This window comes from Melanotaenia boesemani, chromosome 24 (assembly GCF_017639745.1).
Source record: "Melanotaenia boesemani isolate fMelBoe1 chromosome 24, fMelBoe1.pri, whole genome shotgun sequence".
Lineage (NCBI taxonomy): Eukaryota > Metazoa > Chordata > Actinopteri > Atheriniformes > Melanotaeniidae > Melanotaenia > Melanotaenia boesemani.
In genome coordinates, this window is record NC_055705.1 from 2610680 (window position 1) to 2628968 (window position 18289).

Genomic DNA, 18289 nt, shown 5'->3' on the forward strand with positions numbered 1-18289 from the left:
CCAGTGTGATATGCAGAGTATACACACGTTATTTTATTTTACAGTTATTTTTGCTCTGCTGTATTCATTATAAAATAAATAAATGACTTTGTAAAGAGTCTGAAGTATTCAGTTTGTGTCTGTTAGATGTGCTTTGGCCACATCTATAAAATATTAGCTAATAAAAATATTGAGTAGTTATTAACTTATCACAGCTATGAAATATTAAATAATCCATCTTTGGCCGCTACATTTTAAGTCTTATCCCTGGGTGTAAATTACGCTAGTTTATCAACTTTATAATATGCTCCATATCACAGAACGAAGTTTATCATGTTTAACCAAGATCTGGCATCAAATACTTGTGGACACAAATTACACACCTGTAAACATTTCACCACCCTTTTAATATTTTTACCTTCATATACGCTAAATCTGTGTGACTATGTTCTCATAATTCTAAACCATAACTCAGTCACAACTAGAGGGCCTCTAGAGAGAGAGTGGCGTCATCTCCGTTCACTGCAATGGTTCAGTTTTTTCACAGCAATGGCGGCGTATGGAGCCCCTCAAAAGTTCCCGGAAGTTAACAAAAGCTAAGCGACGGTCAACGTATTTCAATGGAGCAGATTGTCGGAGCTACACTTCTTCAAGGTAAGATGTTTTAATAGTCATATTTCCATATCAGTTGTGCATCAAAATCAACTTGACAGGAGTAATTAAATATGTTGGTGGATTATCACCGTCTAGATTAATATATTTAGAGATTACAAACCGATAAAAGTTTATGCTAGCACACTGATAGCAGCAGATGCCACAGGCTGATGAATGTAAATTCTGTTCGTCAATATAAATTGATCCAACGCCGTTGATAGCGAGGTTAATGTGTAGGGAGAGCGATTGTAGTTACATTTTTATTTAATTTTAATATATTTATAAGGCTGTGGAATTATGGACAAAGATATGAAGATGATTCTGTATGTGGGTCATAATGTGTGACCACCGCATTTCACACATTTAACACTAAAGACCAGGCCAATAATTACACCGTTCATTTTACATAATAACTAGAAAGTGAGCTGTTTTGTGGAATAGTACAGCCCATACAATTATACAATATTAGGGCTGTCATTTGATATTGCAGGGTGAAAAGTTCAGTCATATATATTCACTATATATTATACTATTATATATTAATTATGTTGTATTATCAGTTCTGGGGTTGCCTGACGTTAACTGGGATACTGTTCTTCTTCACCTTCCTGGTTTGGCCACTTTTAAGTGTTGTTTCCTCTTTTTTCTATATTCTGCAACCTCAACCATATAAATCTCCCTGTGATGTGTTTAATTTAAAAATAAACTTCCCAATGATATGGTCTTTGAAAAGAGTTATCATCAGTTATCATTATGCTCTGAGCCTAGATTTATTGTGTAGTCACTTGATACATCATTGTCTTCACCTGTTGGTATGCCTCAGTCTGAAAGATAAAGTTAAAAAAACAGAAAATATTAGATTTACATTGCTGTTGATGTCATACAGGTTTAGTAAAACTTTGATGATTCATATCAATGAACACAACTATAAAAATATTGCAAAGCAAAGCCTTCATTGATCATTATTTACCGATTGTCGTAGTTTTCTTATTATTTTGTATTGGCCGCCAAGCACTTCCTGGAACTTTTGGAGGCTACATGGACCACGTGATCGGGAAGCGTTTTGAGCTTCCGGTGGCGCCACTCTCTCTCTAGAGGCACACTAGTCACAACCAACCCTTCACTGACAGATTACTCCTTCATCTTTCTACTGATGATTCCATAAAACACACAAAGCTTAATAGCAGATGATGAGATCTTTATTTTGCACATAACACACAAAAAAAAAAAAAAAAAATGAACAAATGATGCATTTTCTATGGATGTTCTGTCTGTCGACCTTCCAGAACATGATGCTTATTATGAAGAGGTGTGTAGTGATTAGCTGGATGGCACGAGGTAAAGCATCCAGGTTGTTCTCCATCTCCTTCAGTATCTGCAGCAGGTGGTTGTGTCCATCCTCTCCAGTGCAGCTTCAGGCGGCCACAGATGTATTGAAATGTCTCCCTGGACATACGGAAATTCTCTATCCACTGCTCATCGGTAAAATTCATAACAACCTTTTCCCACTAATTATTAGCTTTGTTCTGGACCAGCTGGACGGTGAGGAGTTCAATGAGCTGCAGCAACGTCTGAAACGCAGAACACGAGTTACAATAAACCCGCCGTCTGAAGTATTTACTTATTGTAATCTGCTCAACACAGACAGTAGAAAACCGTCTGAAATATTTACTCATAAGACACGTATACAATCGGCGCATGTTTAATAAATTAAACTTACACGTCGTCTCCTTTGTCTGCGGTGTATCTCCTGCCACTGGATTCTTCATCTTCTGACTTTCAGGAGCCTTCCAGCCTCGACGTGAGACGCCCGATTTTATAGTCCATCAGTAACATCTCCATCAAGCAGAGCATGAACACTACGATCTCTTCCTTCTCCATATTAGCTTGCTGTGTTGTTTTGTTTTTAGTGGGTTTTGTTGTTATGTGGCGCTAAAGTCCCACATCACTGTCGCAGACGTATGTGTCACATCGGCCCCGCTACCGCCCCCAACTCATGTATGAATGCAACATGAAACAGTTCCCCTGGAGAAGGTAGTTCCTAGAACTAGGACAGTTATTAGAACTGCGTTCTTAGAACTTCTCTGTCGGAATGCGCCTCATGTCTCCTGCAGTTGAGAAGACGCGTTCACTTGGTACAGAGGTGGCTGGTGTGGTGAGATAGGCTTTAGCCAGGGGAGAAAGTAGTGGGTAAATCTCACTATTCTCCTTCCACCACTTGAGTGGACAACTTGTGAGAGGTATCGGTGCTTCACTTCTGTACCTTGAAATTTCTGTTTCAACCCCATTCATGTGGTTGCCTGGAGCTGCCTGTGCAGTTGTCACAAAAGTCCCTTCTAGAAGATCTTCCAAGGCTGTTTTCTTGGGAGGGGGAGGACTTGGCTGTGCTGTGTCTGTCAGCTCAGTAACCTGCTGTGCTGCAGGTGTTGAAGCACTGGGTTCTGTTCCTGCATCACTTGTGTTCTCCACATATAAGCTGGTCTATAAACAAAGTAAAAACACAAAAAGATCTACAAATCAGGAAAATAAACTAAAGGAAAAAGGCAAAAATATTGTGCATAATTTTGTATTTGATTTAATAGAAAATGCATAACTATAAATGTTATTTGAGCATTTTTACAGCATATAAATATTAATATTTATAATAATAAAATGGAATGTGGTTAATACCTGGTTATGTAGCTGCACAGCTTTATCCTTCAGCCTCTGGAACATCCTGACGCTGGTTTTCCTCTAGATGAGGAAGGGTGCGAAATCTGGGGTCAACTGCAGTGCACTCTAACAGATGATGGTATTCCCTTGCATATCTGTCCGATAGGTTGCTCAGGATAGCCGCCTTCATAGAAGTCACTGTGACCGAGTCGTCTTCATATTGTCTCATGGTCTGCTCAATCATGTGCTTCAGGGGCAATATGAGGGATACTGTGGGGTTATGTTCATCACTGAGCACAGTAGTGGCTGTTTTTAAAGGTTTAAGAAGTTTAACAACATCCTCAACATCACGGATGTCAGAGCTATCCAGTGTGTCAATCTCACGAGCATTTCGTCTTATGTCTGCTGCCACCGCTGCTTGTTGCTCCAAAAAACGTTCTACCATATCCAGACTGCTGTTCCAGCGTGTTGTAACATCCATAATAAGCTTGTGTCGGTTGTCCTGGTTAAGTGCCTTTTGTTTGGATGCTAACACAGCGGTTGCAGAAGGGCTGCGGTGAAAGAAGCTGACAATGCGCCTGATTCGACCTAAAAGGCGAGACACACGGGGCACAGCCAACCCTGCTTGTGTTGCTAAGTTTAACGTATGGGCGAAACACTTAATATGGGGCTTCAGTCCAGCATCTCTTACTGCAACGTCCATATTCCGCGCATTATCCGTGACAACAGCGATGCCATGTTTTGGTCGTTCTAGCTTCCATTCCGACACAGCGTCTCTTAGTACTTGCGCAATTCTTCCGGCTCTCAACCGAGGCAGACGCTTTTTTCTTCTCCTCCCTCTCTAACTCTGCCCTGCTACTGTCCTGTCATCTCTGAGCCTCTCTCTGCATCTCCTTCCAAAAACTAAATCTTGGATATGGATTTGATCAGCTGGTCCCTAAATGCAATCGACCAAATTTATTCGAACCGGAAAACAGGCGTGGGGGAGCCTGCTTGCCCTGGCGGAACGTTTTCGGCTGGATATGTGATGGATTCCTGGGGAGCGTGGAAAGTCATGTGTCTGTCGATTCTTTCTGTCGAGGACGCTGAGGACATCTATACATTCGGTTTCATGATAACTGGGTTTCTGCTGTTTGGAGCGGGCGGTTTCCTGGCATATCGCAAAATTCGGACACTGTCGGCAGTCACTGGCAAGCTGCCGGATTTCTGTGCTGGTGTGTGCCGAGCTACGAACAATCAGGCTGTGGCGGTACAGGAGCTGAATCGTAAACTGGAGGCTATTCCAGTTCTGGATGGCAAACTGGTTGCGCTTTCTGGGCTTGTACGTGAGGTGGTCACCAACTTGGAGAAGTTGTCAGCTCGGCTGGATGGAAATTGACCCAAAATTCGGATCATTGGGAGTCGCCAGTGGGACCACTGAGAGACTTAAGGCAGACGAAACAGCTCTGGCCTGAACCAAAACAAATGCTGTTATCAAATTTGGCTCCCTGTGCTGGCCTTGATGGCTGGCTGAAAGCTCCCTGGAATGTTTTGTTGATGGACGCTCAGTCCCCCACCCTCCCCTCACCCTATTCACGGGCGATGGACTTCAACCTGGATCAGCCCTCAAGGATGCCCCACTATCATCAGGTGGCAGAGACTGTGAGGGAGAACTGGGGCAAAGTTCATATGCTCACTTCTACGCACACACACGCACCACACTCAAGTACACGACTACAGATACACCTCCCCGTGATTCACTGCCTTGCTGTCCTTCCACCTCCTTCCACTCCCGGGCAGTGGGTTGATTGGACGCGCTCTGAGAATGCAGCTGCGTCTGCACTTGCTGCGATGGGAGACCCCCCCCCCCCGCCACGCGTTTCTCATGTTGTGATTGTCTGAGTTATGTTCTGTATGTACTGAGGAGTGTTTTTTTGTATCTCAATAATGGGCCCTTAGGCCCAGTGTGGAGATGCCTATTTTTTATCCTCTCAGCTACATCTTACTCCCTAATGTTCCTTTCACCTATATCTAAGACAAGGAGCGCTGTAGAAACGGCTGCTCCGTCAGTGTATGCCTGTTCTGTTTGTGTCATCATATGTTGTTTTGTCTAGTCTTGGATGGGTTGTACTGAAAACATGAATTTCCTTGCAAAGGGATTAATAAAGTATTTTTCATTTCATTTCATTTCATGTTAGAACCACTGTGTGTTTCAAATAGAGGACGCGTTTGAAGCACAAAGCTTACCATTTCCCACTCTGTGGTGATAACATGAGCCGTGATTGTATTTTTTTTTATTTTTTTTTTATTTTTTTTTTTTTTTTTTTAAACCTGTCTTGTCCAGCATCGTTGCAAACAGAATGATTGTCTGGCTGCCGCCTGGTGCTGGGCAATTTTACTCTATCAAGCAGGGATTTATACTACATGTATAAAGTCCCTCTTGATGACATGAAAAACTTTATTAAATCAGACTCTTAATGCTGGACTCGACCGGAGGGGACAGAGAGAGAGAGAGAGAAAAGATAGAGAGAAGAGGGAGGGGAGAGAGAGGGACAGAAAGGGTGTGGGGAGTGCGGGTGGGGACTTGAAACATCATACAGAAGACCATGTAATCCATACTACTTACAACATATATAGCTAAGATCATCCTAGCCAGTAGGTCATTACACAACTAGTTGATAATAGTAACAATAATAATAATAAGAGTAAGAGTAATAATAATAATAAGAACAGAAATAATAAAAAAAAGAAAAAAAATATGATAATAGATATAAGTGAAACTGCTGTATTCAAGAACACGCGCAGAGAAACCTGTGTGGATGTGTTGGAGAACTCGGCCACACGGCGACGCAAAGACTGTGTGGAGACGTTCAGGAAGGAGTGACCATGCAGAGTGATCATGCAGATGCCACCTCACTTGAACAGAGGCCAGAGTCAGGCCAGCGGTCCCGAGACCCAGGCCACCAGCCCCCCCGCAGGCAACAGATCCCGACCGGTCCACAGAGACGACTACTCGCCCGCCCAGGAAGGCAGCAGCAGGAGACCCCAGCAGGAGCCGCCCCGCGGACACAGGGCACCGGCCCCGGCGGGCCGAGGCCAGCAGTCCCCGACCCCCCCGGGCACCGGCCGCCCGGGACAGACGGGGCAGAGGGCCCGGGCCCAGGAGCGCAGGGACACCCCCCTCCCCCACAGGCCGAGGGCCAGCACGCCACCCGGGGGGACCCAGCCCGCCCAGACGGCCACCACCAGAGGCCAGCCCCACACCCCAGCGCCCAGCCGCACACCCCGAGAACCAGTCCTGCCCCCCCCCAGACCAACACACACAAACACACACACTCTCCTTCCACTCCTCCATTCATCCTCCCACGCATACACCATTCAACCCTCACATACTCTGTCCTCCCACACACACACACCATCCTTCCACCATCCATCCTTCCACACACACACCATCCTTCCTCCCACACACTCACCATCCTTCCTCCATACACTCTCCCACACCTACCCCATCCTCCCACACACACATCATCCCTCCACCACTCATCCTCCCACACATACACCATTCATCCACCTTCACACCTCCCACATACACACACACACACCATCCTTCCACTACCCATCCTCCCACACATACATCATTCTCCTACACATACACCGTCCTCCCTCTCCTACACCAAACATCCACCTTCACGTACCCCATCCTCCCACACACACACCACCCCTCCATCACCCACTCTCCCAAACATACACCACTCCCCCACACACACACCATCCTCCCTCCCATACACCATCCATCCTCCCACACACTCCCCCATCCCTGCACCATACATTCTCCCACACATACCCCATCCTCCCACACATACATCATCCCTCCACCATTCATCCTCCCACACCCACACCACCCCCCCTCCCACACACCACGCATCCACCTCCACACACCCCCCCCTCCCACACACCATCCCTCCACCCCCCCCCCCCCCCCCCCCCCAACACACACAAACACCATCCCCCCACCACCATCCTCCCGCCACCCCACGCCGCGGGGGGACAGCCCCAGCCAGGAGGCGAGGAGACACGAGCCAATGTGTTTGTTAGTGTAGTTTGTCCCTTTGCTAGTCTTCGCTCCTGCGGTGGTGTTGGCGGCATGGCTAGCTCGCTGTGGTGCCGGCTAACATGTTGTAACATATTGGTCGTACTTGTGTACGTTATCAGTTTCTTGCAATGCTTACATGCTGTTTTTGTCTTGTCGGTAATTCGCTTGCCATTTTCACTTGTGAACACAGGAAAGCCAAAATGCTGCCACACTGCTGACTTCAAATTGGCAGAAGCGTCTTCTATTTCAAAGTTGCCTGCTGTCGCCATGCTTGCTTCTAGTTTATTGGCGCTGCCGCAGTCCACAAATGCAATACGCAATGACGTCTGGGTCAAGCGTGTCAGATTACGTACTTTGCGTACTGTGCATTCAGGAGTTTATTTACAGGTCTTCACTAATCGATTAATTTATTTTCTACATCGATTGACGTTTTAACCAGTTTTAACCGATTTTTAACCGATTCACGAAGCATCGTTACATCCCTACCTGTAATGATGGTTAATCTCAGTTAGTTTACTTGATATGAAACATGTAGAAAGCAGAACTCTACACGTTATTTAATAGTTTTAGTTCAACTCCACCATTTTAAATTAGCTCTACGTAACTTTTTATTTACTTTTTTACTTTAGTCAAAACCTCTTTTTCTAATAAATAAGCTTTTTCTATATTGGACTAAAAGTTTAGTCCTTTTCTTTAACACACAGAGTATTTTCTAACATCAACTTTAGTTTTGTTCATATTTCAGATCATGTTTCATTATTCTAGTAAAGATTTACAGGTTTCTGTCTTTACACGGGATTTCAATAGTAGATTTTTCTGGCTGTGTTTTCCTTTGTCAGATATAGTTTCCCCTAACAATAATACACAGTTTCAGTCCAAACGTCAGTGTTTTTATTTATTTCTCATGTTTACACACATGTCAGCTCATCTGTGGTTATTCTAGTAAATATGAGGAGATTTAATTTTTCTCTACTAAACTTGTTTGTGGATTCAGATTCTGGTCGACTGTATTTGTCCTTCAGCAAGAATCTGTTTCCCCATAAAACTTTAGTAAATAAAGAAGAAAGGTCCTCATATTTACTAGAGAAATGAAACACGATCTGTGTGTAAAATAAAACAATTCCAGTTTGAACACACTGGTCTTTCTAGAAAGAGGAAACTGGTTTTATAAAGAAAAATCAGCCATAAACATCGACCACAGCACGTGTCTCTGCTTCACTTTCATCCATTCGTTCATTTGCTGTCCCTGCTTAGTCCAACACAGGGTGGTGGGGGGGTGGAGGCCATCCCTGCTGCTACCAGCTGAGAGGCAGTTTCCACCCTGGACAGGTCACCAGTCCATCACAGGACCAACACAGAGACAAACAAGCTGTCACTCACTCCAATGGAGAGTTCAGAGACATGGATGAAGCTAACATGCATGTTTTTATGTTCCAACATGGAAACTCATCCCTGCTTCACTTTAGTAAAGAAAGTCCAAACCTCTGCACATGTACAAGAGTCAGAAAAGATGACGTGACGTTTCTGCTAAATATCACCTGGAGAAGGGACAGAAATGATGTCAGAGCAGCTTTCTTGGAGGGAGAAAGGGATGATATTTACTAGAGTAATGAAACATGATCCAGCCTGCGTGGAAATAAAAAGCTGATGTTTGAACAGAGATTGGGCTTCAAAGAGAGACGATATGAGCGACTGTATGATGGGATGGAACTTTCTGCTGTCAATGCAAAGACGTTCACGTCCTATTTTCCCTTCATGGAGGCCACGTTTTGGATCAGAAACATCCAGAAACGGCTTCTTGTTTACGATGGAAACATGGACTAAACGTATTAAATTCTGTTATATTTCATATCAAGTAAACGGAGCCAAAGAGAGTAAAAGTCCTTCCAGGTGATCTGGATGGTAGTTCGCTTCTAAACTTCTCCAGCGTGTTATTGGACGTCACTTCTTTCCAGGATCTGTGTCGTCAACGTCATGACGTTCATGCATGAGAACTTTGTTAAATGATGATGAAGCTGATGTTGGAGGAAATGAGAGTTTAGGCGACACTATGATTGTTTTAATGTTTCAGCAGCTCTTCTCTCTCATTAGAAACCAATAGTTTAAGAGTTGGTCCAGACTCAAGCAAACCTCAGTGAGGGAACAACAAGCCTCAAATAAGAAGTGAAGGGACCTGCATGCTGTTATTTTTCTGTTTCCGTGGTGAAATAGAGCGTAGTCAGGAGGATCCAGCTCTACTGAACGAGTGCATGTTCTCTCGTCCAGGGGAAACATTTCCTATCAGGGAGAACGACCTCGGCTCCACAACGATGCTCCATAGAGCCGCATTAAACTCATTCACACAATTCTACCTGCTGCACTTTTTCTCTACATCTTATCAAACTGGATCCAGATTCCCTCCAAGAAGGAAAATGCTCATGAGAGAGACACGCCACCAACACGTGTGTCCAGCCCATAACTTGAGAGGTGTTTGCAACTGGAGTTGAATTAAAGCAAAGCGGTTGGGGCGGTGGGAGGAGTCTGCAGCAGAGCGCTGCGATGCCAGCGCCGCTCGATTTACAGCTGAAAACAGCAAAAGAGGAAACTGAGAAAATAATCATTTCATTTTTATGATCGTTGAAAACCCAGATCGTAATTGAGATTAAAATGCGTTTAATCGTCCAGCCCTACTTTGTTGTTGCTCTTCTTCATCTTTCAACTAGCGGTTTGTGGTTCATCTCATATTTAACACAAAGTTTTATCCTGATAAAACTGTTTCATTCTGTGGAGTCACTCTACATATTCTTAAAGTTCAGGTCTCAGATAACGTGTTAAAGTTAATAAAATCTACTAAGAATATTAAATCCATTAATCTACCATTTATTACCATGTGATAGTTTAAACATATTATAATGTGGTTTTCTGCTTCTGGGTATCTATTAGGGGACAAAATACAAGTATCAGATTGTGTTCAACAGGATTTTAAGCAAAGTTCATACCATAAATTGAAGCAAAATGTCTCACAATCTGTATGTGACAAACATGTCATGTGGGAGTCTTATGGGTTATTACGTCCGTTTCCAGTGACGTGAGCTTACTTTCATGTGACTTATTGAGACTCTGCACTGGTTTCCTGTGTCTCCTCCGTCCAAAATCAGCTACTCTTGTCAAGATGATGTCAAACTCAGATGTTTTCATTCACCAATGTGGATTACGTTCTCCTGTAAACTATTGCAGTGTGTTGCTGCTCACATTAGCAGCTAACGCTAAAACCGCAGGCTCTCACGTTAGCAGCTAACGCTAAAACCGCAGGCTCTCACGTTAGCAGCTAACGCTAAAACCGCAGACTCTCACGTTAGCTGCCACCGCTAAAACCGCAGGCTCTCACGTTAGCAGCTAACGCTAAAACCACAGGCTCTCACGTTAGCAGCTAATGCTAAAACCACAGATTCTCACGTTAGCAGCTAACGCTAAAACCGCAGGCTCTCACGTTAGCAGCTAACGCTAAAACCGCAGGCTCTCACGTTAGCAGCTAACGCTAAAGCCGCAGACTCTCACGTTAGCTGCCACCGCTAAAACCGCAGGCTCTCACGTTAGCTGCCACCGCTAAAACCGCAGGCTCTCACGTTAGCTGCCACCGCTAAAACCGCAGGCTCTCACGTTAGCTGCCACCGCTAAAACCGCAGGCTCTCACGTTAGCTGCCACCGCTAAAACCGCAGGCTCTCACGTTAGCAGCTAGCGCTAAAACCTCAGGCTCTCATGTTAGCAGCTAATGCTAAATCCGCAGGCTCTCATGTTAGCAGCTAACGCTAAAACCGCAGGCTCTCACGTTAGCAGCGAACGCTAAAACCGCAGGCTCTCACGTTAGCAGCGAACGCTAAAACCGCAGGCTCTCACGTTAGCAGCTAACGCTAAAACCGCAGGCTCTCACGTTAGCAGCTAACGCTAAAACCGCAGGCTCTCACGTTAGCAGCTAACGCTAAAACCGCAGGCTCTCACGTTAGCAGCGAACGCTAAAACCGCAGGCTCTCACGTTAGCAGCGAACGCTAAAACCGCAGGCTCTCACGTTAGCAGCGAACGCTAAAACCGCAGGCTCTCACGTTAGCAGCGAACGCTAAAACCGCAGGCTCTCACGTTAGCAGCTTACGCCACAACCGTAGGCTCTCATGTTAGCTGCTAACGCTAAAACTGCAGGCCCTCATGTTAGCTGCTAATGTTAACGTTAAGTTATAATGTTACTGTTCAGAATTCATGCATGGGCGCATGAGAAAAGAAATATTTTTAAGCTGGATCTAAAAATGTCGACATTGGCAGTTTGTTCCACTTGTTTGCAGCATAACAGCTAAATTCTGCTTCTCCATGTTTAGTCTGGACTCTGGTCTGGACTAGTTGACCAGAGTCTTTGGATCTAAGAGTTCTGCTAGGTTTATATTCTCTGAACATGCTGACCCTCTTCTCTTTGCTACCAAACAGAATAATCTGTCTTGTCTTCATTAAATTGAAGGGGTTTGGTGGAAGCGATGAAACGATACATGGACATATTTTAACTATAATCCATCATAATTTCACTGGCAGACCAGGTCACGTTGAGCATGTGTTCCTCATCCTTTGCTCATATTGTGGACATGTGTGTCTTCAGGGTGGAGTTTTACACTTCAGAAAATTCTCAGAAATAAAGCCACAGTTACCAAAGTCAGGATGTTGTTGCTCTTTGCTTTTTTGGAGTAATTGATTCCACAGTTAGAACTTTATCTGTACAAAGCATCACCCTAAGTAGATCAGAAAGTATCTGCTGTTGGTTGGAAACCTTCTAAGTCTAAAAACCTTCCTTTAATTTTCTAATTATTGATGAAAATAACCAAACACAATGTGTTGCTGTATGTTAAACTTATAGATCTGCTATTTTCTTGTGTGACATGTTTGTATGATGAAGCATCAATTCATGAAAAAAGCTGAAATATAGAAATTAAAGGTTTCTGTCCAACAGCATTTTAAGTAAAACGCGGCAGCATTTCTTCCCTGTTGATGGGAAAGTCTCGGCTAAAGCTTTCAGTCTGGTAAAGGACCTGGTTATTATGTAAAAGCTTTAAGGTTAACTTGTTTTATGAATTACTTGTTATAACCTGTCGACCTTTATTCCACTTTTTAATACATATTATTGACCTAAATTCATTTGTTAAAAGACTAATACATTTTTTATTGGACTAAAACTGGACTAAAACTGTCAAACTTAGTCATGACTAAAATGTGACTAAAACTAAAGTATTTTTGTCCTGAAGACTAAAACTGAGATGTCTGCTGTTTGGGAAATTCTGCCCAACAGAAGCACTGCAAAGTAAACCTTTCAACACAAGAAGAACACAGAGCATTATTTCATGTGTACAATTTTACTTACAAGGACTGTATGCACTAGGGCTGCTCGATTATGGGGAAAATGATCATCACGATTATTTTGACTGAAATTGAGATCTCGATTATTTAACACGATTATAGATAAGAGGTTTTGGGGGGGGGGACATTTGAAGTGTTTACTGTGGTAATGCCGACTAGTTTGTTTCCACCAGGTCCCCATAGATATTGTTTGTCTCAGACCAGCAGCTTTGTTCCGCTTGGTCTGATCTGGAAAAAAATAGTCTGGAGACATTTCGTTTTCACGTTGAAATCCACGTCAGTAAAATGTAGCGCGACATTTCTATACGGCTCTGGTGCGGCTTTACCACAGGTAGCGGTGGCGAAACATCGGACTGTCACCACGTCTTTCACACACCCTCACTACACTCATCATACAGGGAAGAAAGAGACAGTCCACTAACATGGTGGTGAGACGGCAGTGATGCCGTTTGTCCAAAGTGTTGATGAGGTTCTTAAATCCCGGATTGTTCACTGTGTTAATAGAGAAAAAAGTTCTGTTTGTTTATAACGTTTGTCTCTCTGTGACTCTGGGAGCTGGTGGATTATTAAGTCGCTACTTACAAAAACGGAACATTTTTCTATTTTTTTGTGTTGCGTCGCAAGCCCCCGTGTGCACGTCTGCGTGCACGAACGCAACATTTTACATGCACGACTGTCGCCTGTCGCGTGGCTGGAGGAGGGCAGTGATTTTCACTTCCTCGCGCAAGTTTACATAGAAAATGATGGAGAAGGAGCGACGTGTGTCCAGGTGTCTGCAACTCGTTCTGAATAAAACTAAAGCTGCTGTGGGAGGAGTCTGCATATTAAAATAAAACAAACCTTCACACAAATACATACATAGCCATTTAAAAAATAAATTTATTATAGTTTCCCTCACACACTGTCGCTGTGCACACAAACAACAACTGGTCATGATGATGATGATGATATTACACTGCTCACAAAAATTAAAGGAACACTTTTTTTATTGGGCCTGGCATGAAATCAGTTAAACCTGTCTGATAATTTTCTGGTTGGTTAAGCAGCTGAGGGCATCGTTAATCACTGTCAGCTGTATTGGTGTTCATGGAATTAACAACAGGTACACCACAGTGGCAACAATCAGAAAACCCTCAAAACAGGACTGGTTTTACATGTGGAGGTCATTTCAAGTTTCTCCCTCTTGATCTTTTTTGGCTGATTTTTCACTCGTGCTGGTTTTGGCTTGAGTAATTATCTCTACTGGCAGTATGAGGCGATTCCTTAACCCTACAGAAGTTGCACAGGTTGTCCAACTTCTCCAGGATGGCACATCCACACGTGCTGCAGCAAGAAGGTTTAATGTGTCTCCCAGCACAATCTCCAGAACATGGAGGAGATTTCAGGAGACTGGTGGTTATTCTCGGAGAGCTGGACAGGGCCGTAGAAGGTCCTCAAGCCATCAGCAAGACCGATACCTGCTCCTTTGTGCAAGGCGGAACAGGCTGAGCACTGCTCGTGCCCTACAGAATGACCTCCAGAGGGCCACTGGTGTGAATGTCTCTACCCAAACAATCAGGAACAGACTTCATGAAGGTGGCCTGAGGGCCCGACGTCCTGTAGTGGGCCCTGTGCTCACTGCCCAGCACCGTGGAGCTAGACTGGCATTTGCTGAAGAACACCAGAATTGGCAAGTCCGCCACTGGCGCCCTGTACTTTTCACAGACGAGAGCAGGTTCACCCTGAGCACCTGTGATAGACGTGAAAGAGTCTGGAGAAGACAAGGAGAACGGTTTGCTGCCTGCAACGTCGTTCAACATGACAGGTTTGGTGGTGGGTCAGTGATAGTCTGGGGAGGCATATCCATGGAGGGACGCACAGACCTCTACTGCCTAGGAAATGGTTCTCTGACTGCCATAAGGTATCGAGATGAAATCCTTCAACCCATTGTCAGACCCTACGCTGGTGCAGTAGGTCCTGGTTTCCTCCTAATGCACGACAATGCCCGGCCTCATGTGGCAAAAGTATGCAGGCAGTACCTGGAGGATGAAGGAATTGAAACAATTGAATGGCCTTCACGATCCCCTGACTTAAACCCAATAGAACATGTGTGGGACATTATGTTTCGATCCATTAGGCGCCGCCAAGTTGCTCCTCAGACTGTACAACAGCTCAGGGATGCCCTCACACAGATCTGGGAGGAAATGCCACAAGACACCATCCGTCGTCTCATTAGGAGCATGCCGCGACGTTGTCAAGCATGCATACAAGCTCGTGGGGGCCACACAAGATACTGAAAAGCATTTTAAGTTGCAGAAATTAAGTTTTTGAAAAAATGGACTAGCCTGCCACATCTTCATTTCACTCTGATTTTAGGGTGTCTACACAATTGAGCCCTCTGTAGGCTGAAAACTTTTATTTCCATTAAAAGACTTGGCATCCTTTTGTTCCTAAGACATTGCCCTGTCGTTATTTGTATAGATATCCAACTTCATATTGAGATCTGATGTATCTAATGTGTTTCTTTAAAGTGCTCCTTTAATTTTTGTGAGCAGTGTATTATTCTTATTATATCACATTATTAGAAAAGGGCCCTTTAAGGTTCTGAAGCACACAGTTTGATCACTGACCAATCAGAATCCTTCTCCCGCCTCTTTACATACAATATACACGTGAACCTGCTGCTAAACCTGTTTATGTGTTTAGTTCAGGGGTCTTCAGCCTTTCCAATCCAAAGAGCCATTTTTCCCTCAGCCAGCTAAATAAAACTCCTTTAGAGACGCAAATGTTACCAGACTTTTCAAAAAGGAAACTTAATATATATTTTTAATGAAGAGCCACCATAGGATGTTTGTTATTTTTGAAGAACCACGTTTTTATTTCCATTTTTAAGGTTTTAAAACAAAGAAAAGCATAAAACCTTTATAAAAGGAGAGAGACACTTGCAGCTCCAGAGTTGCAGGTTGGAGACCCCTGATGTCGTGTTTGTAAACCAAAACTTACTGCATTTTCTTTTTATAGCTGTAGGCCTTTTTTTGAAGGAAAGAGACATTTTGCGCGTAACAATGCAATTAATCGCAGCATGTCATGCGATTAATCGCAATTAAAAACTTTATTCTTTGCCCAGCACTAAAGAATAGCAATACTTGACTACATGAACAAAAGCTACAAAGACAGTGTCACAGAGAGGCTTTGTAACATGGCTTCCCTCCTTGATCCACGCTTTCACACAGAATATCCCGGTGAGTGAAGCCAGCAAAGTCCAAGCTCTTAGTGAACTGGAGCATCTTGTGCCAGACCAGGGTAGCACAGCTCCAGGTGTTTTAGAAACCCCTCCTCCATCATCAGGTGATTAGATGAGTCGGGGTGCTGCTAAAAAGCCAAAGACGAGCCTGGAAGCTTTTTGAAGGGAGCAGTTAGTGCCAAGACAGATGTAACTGCAGAAAGGTTTTTATCTGAGCTGAGAACCTATCTGAATAACCCACCAGTAGACAGTGACTGTGATCCACTTATGTGGTGGAAAAGACACAGTAAACTTTCCCCACATCAGCAGATTATCCAGAAAGTACCTATGCATTCCAGCTACCAGCTCGGCATCTGAAAGGTTGTTCAGCACACGTGGAAACACAGTAACTTGTCAAAGGTCATCCCTTAAGCCCACAACTGTGAACATGTTAGTATTTCTGACAAAGAATCTTAAAACTTGAACAAATGTAGATAATTTCTACCTCCATAAACAGTAACATTATTCAGCTAGATGTTATTTTTATGTTTACTCAAGAGTTTTTGCAATTTTCTTATTTAACTTCTTTATTTTGCACACTGCAGTTTTATGTTGCAAAGCAACTCTGTTTTACTTTTGTTAACCATATACATGGTTATGCCTGCCTGTTCAGTTGATAAGAAATTGTTCCTATTTTGAATGTGCACCCATAAAGTGCAGTTTTGAAGTATTTTGTCTAGCGTAAATTATATCATCAGTTATATCATTATTGCACATTTTCAAATTTATATCATGATAAGTATCTTTGGCCATATCACCCTGCCCTAATTGATATTGTTGTGAATGATACGATATTGCAAACCCCTACTGGTTACTTTACTTTGCTTCTATATCTTCGGCAGTCGCTAAGGCAAAAGCTCGGGCGTGGGAGGGGTTTGGAGAGGCCATGGAGAATGACTTCCGGACGGCTTCGAGGAGATTCTGGTCAACCATCCGGCGGCTCGGGAGGGGAAAGCAGTGCTCCGTCAACACTGTGTACAGTGGGGATGGGGGGCTGCTGACCTCAACTCGAGACGTTGTGAGGCGGTGGGGGGAGTACTTCAAAGACCTCCTCAATCCCACCAACACGTCTTCTGATGAGGAAGCAGAGTCTGGGGTAGCTGGTGCTGGCTCGCCTATCTCTGGGGCTGAGGTCGCTGAGGTGGTTAAAAATCTCCTTGGTGGCAAGGCCCCGGGGGTGGATGAGGTCCGCCTGGAGTTCCTTAAGGCTCTGGATGCTGTAGGGCTGTCTTGATTGACACGCCTCTGCAGCATCGCGTGGACATCGGGGACAGTCCACCTGGACTGGCAGACTGGGGTGGTGGTCCCCTTCTTCAAAAAGGGGGACCGGAGGGTGTGCTCCAACTACAGGGGGATCACACTCCTCAGCCTCCCCGGTAAGGTCTATTCAGGGGTGCTGCAGAGGAGGGTCCATCGGATAGTCGAACCTCGGATTGAGGAGGAGCAGTGTGGTTTCCGTCCCGGTCGTGGAACAGTGGACCAGCTCTACATCCTCTTTGTGGTCTTTGAGGGGGCATGGGAGTTTGCCCAACCAATCTACATCTGTTTTGTGGATTTGGAGAAGGCATTTGACCGTGTTCCCCGGGGACTCCTGTGGGGGGTACTCCGGGAGTATGGAGTGCCGGACTCGCTTGTAAGAGCTGTCCGGTCCCTGTACAACCGGTGTCAGAGCTTGGTCCGCATTGCCGGCAGTAAATTAGAATCGTTTCCAGTGCGGGTTGGACTCCGCCAAGGCTGTCCTTTGTCACGATTCTGTTCATAACTTTTATGGACAGAATTTCTAGGCGCAGCCGAGGTGTGGCCTCAGAATTGGGTCTCTGCTCTTTGTGGATGACGTGGTTCTGTTGGCTTCATCGGGACGTGATCTTCAGCTCTCACTGGAGCGATTCGCAGCCTAGTGTGAAGCGGCTGGGATGAGAATCAGCACCTCCAAGTCCGAGACCATGGTCCTCAGCCGGAAAAGGGTGGAGTGCTCTCTCCGGGTCTGCGATGGGGTCCTGCCCCAAGTGGAGGAGTTTACATATCTCGGGGTCTTGTTCACGAGTAAGGGAAGGATGGAGCGGGAGATCGACAGGCGGATCGGTGCAGCGTCTGCAGTGATGCGGACTCTGCATCGGTCTGTTGTGGTGAAGAGAGAGCTGAGCCAAAAGGCAAAGCTCTCGATTTACCGGTCGATCTACGTTCCTACCCTCACCTATGGTCATGAGATGTGGGTATTGACCGAAAGAACAAGATCGCGAATACAAGCGGCCAAAATAAGTTTTCTCCGCAGGGTGGACGGGCTCTCCCTTAGAGATA

The 18289-nt window shown here is 44.7% G+C and overlaps 1 protein-coding gene across 1 annotated transcript in view; it reads left to right on the forward strand.

Moving 5' to 3' along the window:
* Positions 1-18289, forward strand: part of LOC121635269 (zinc finger protein 91-like) — a 107457-nt gene that overhangs the window by 4850 nt on the left and 84318 nt on the right. The window lies entirely within an intron of this gene.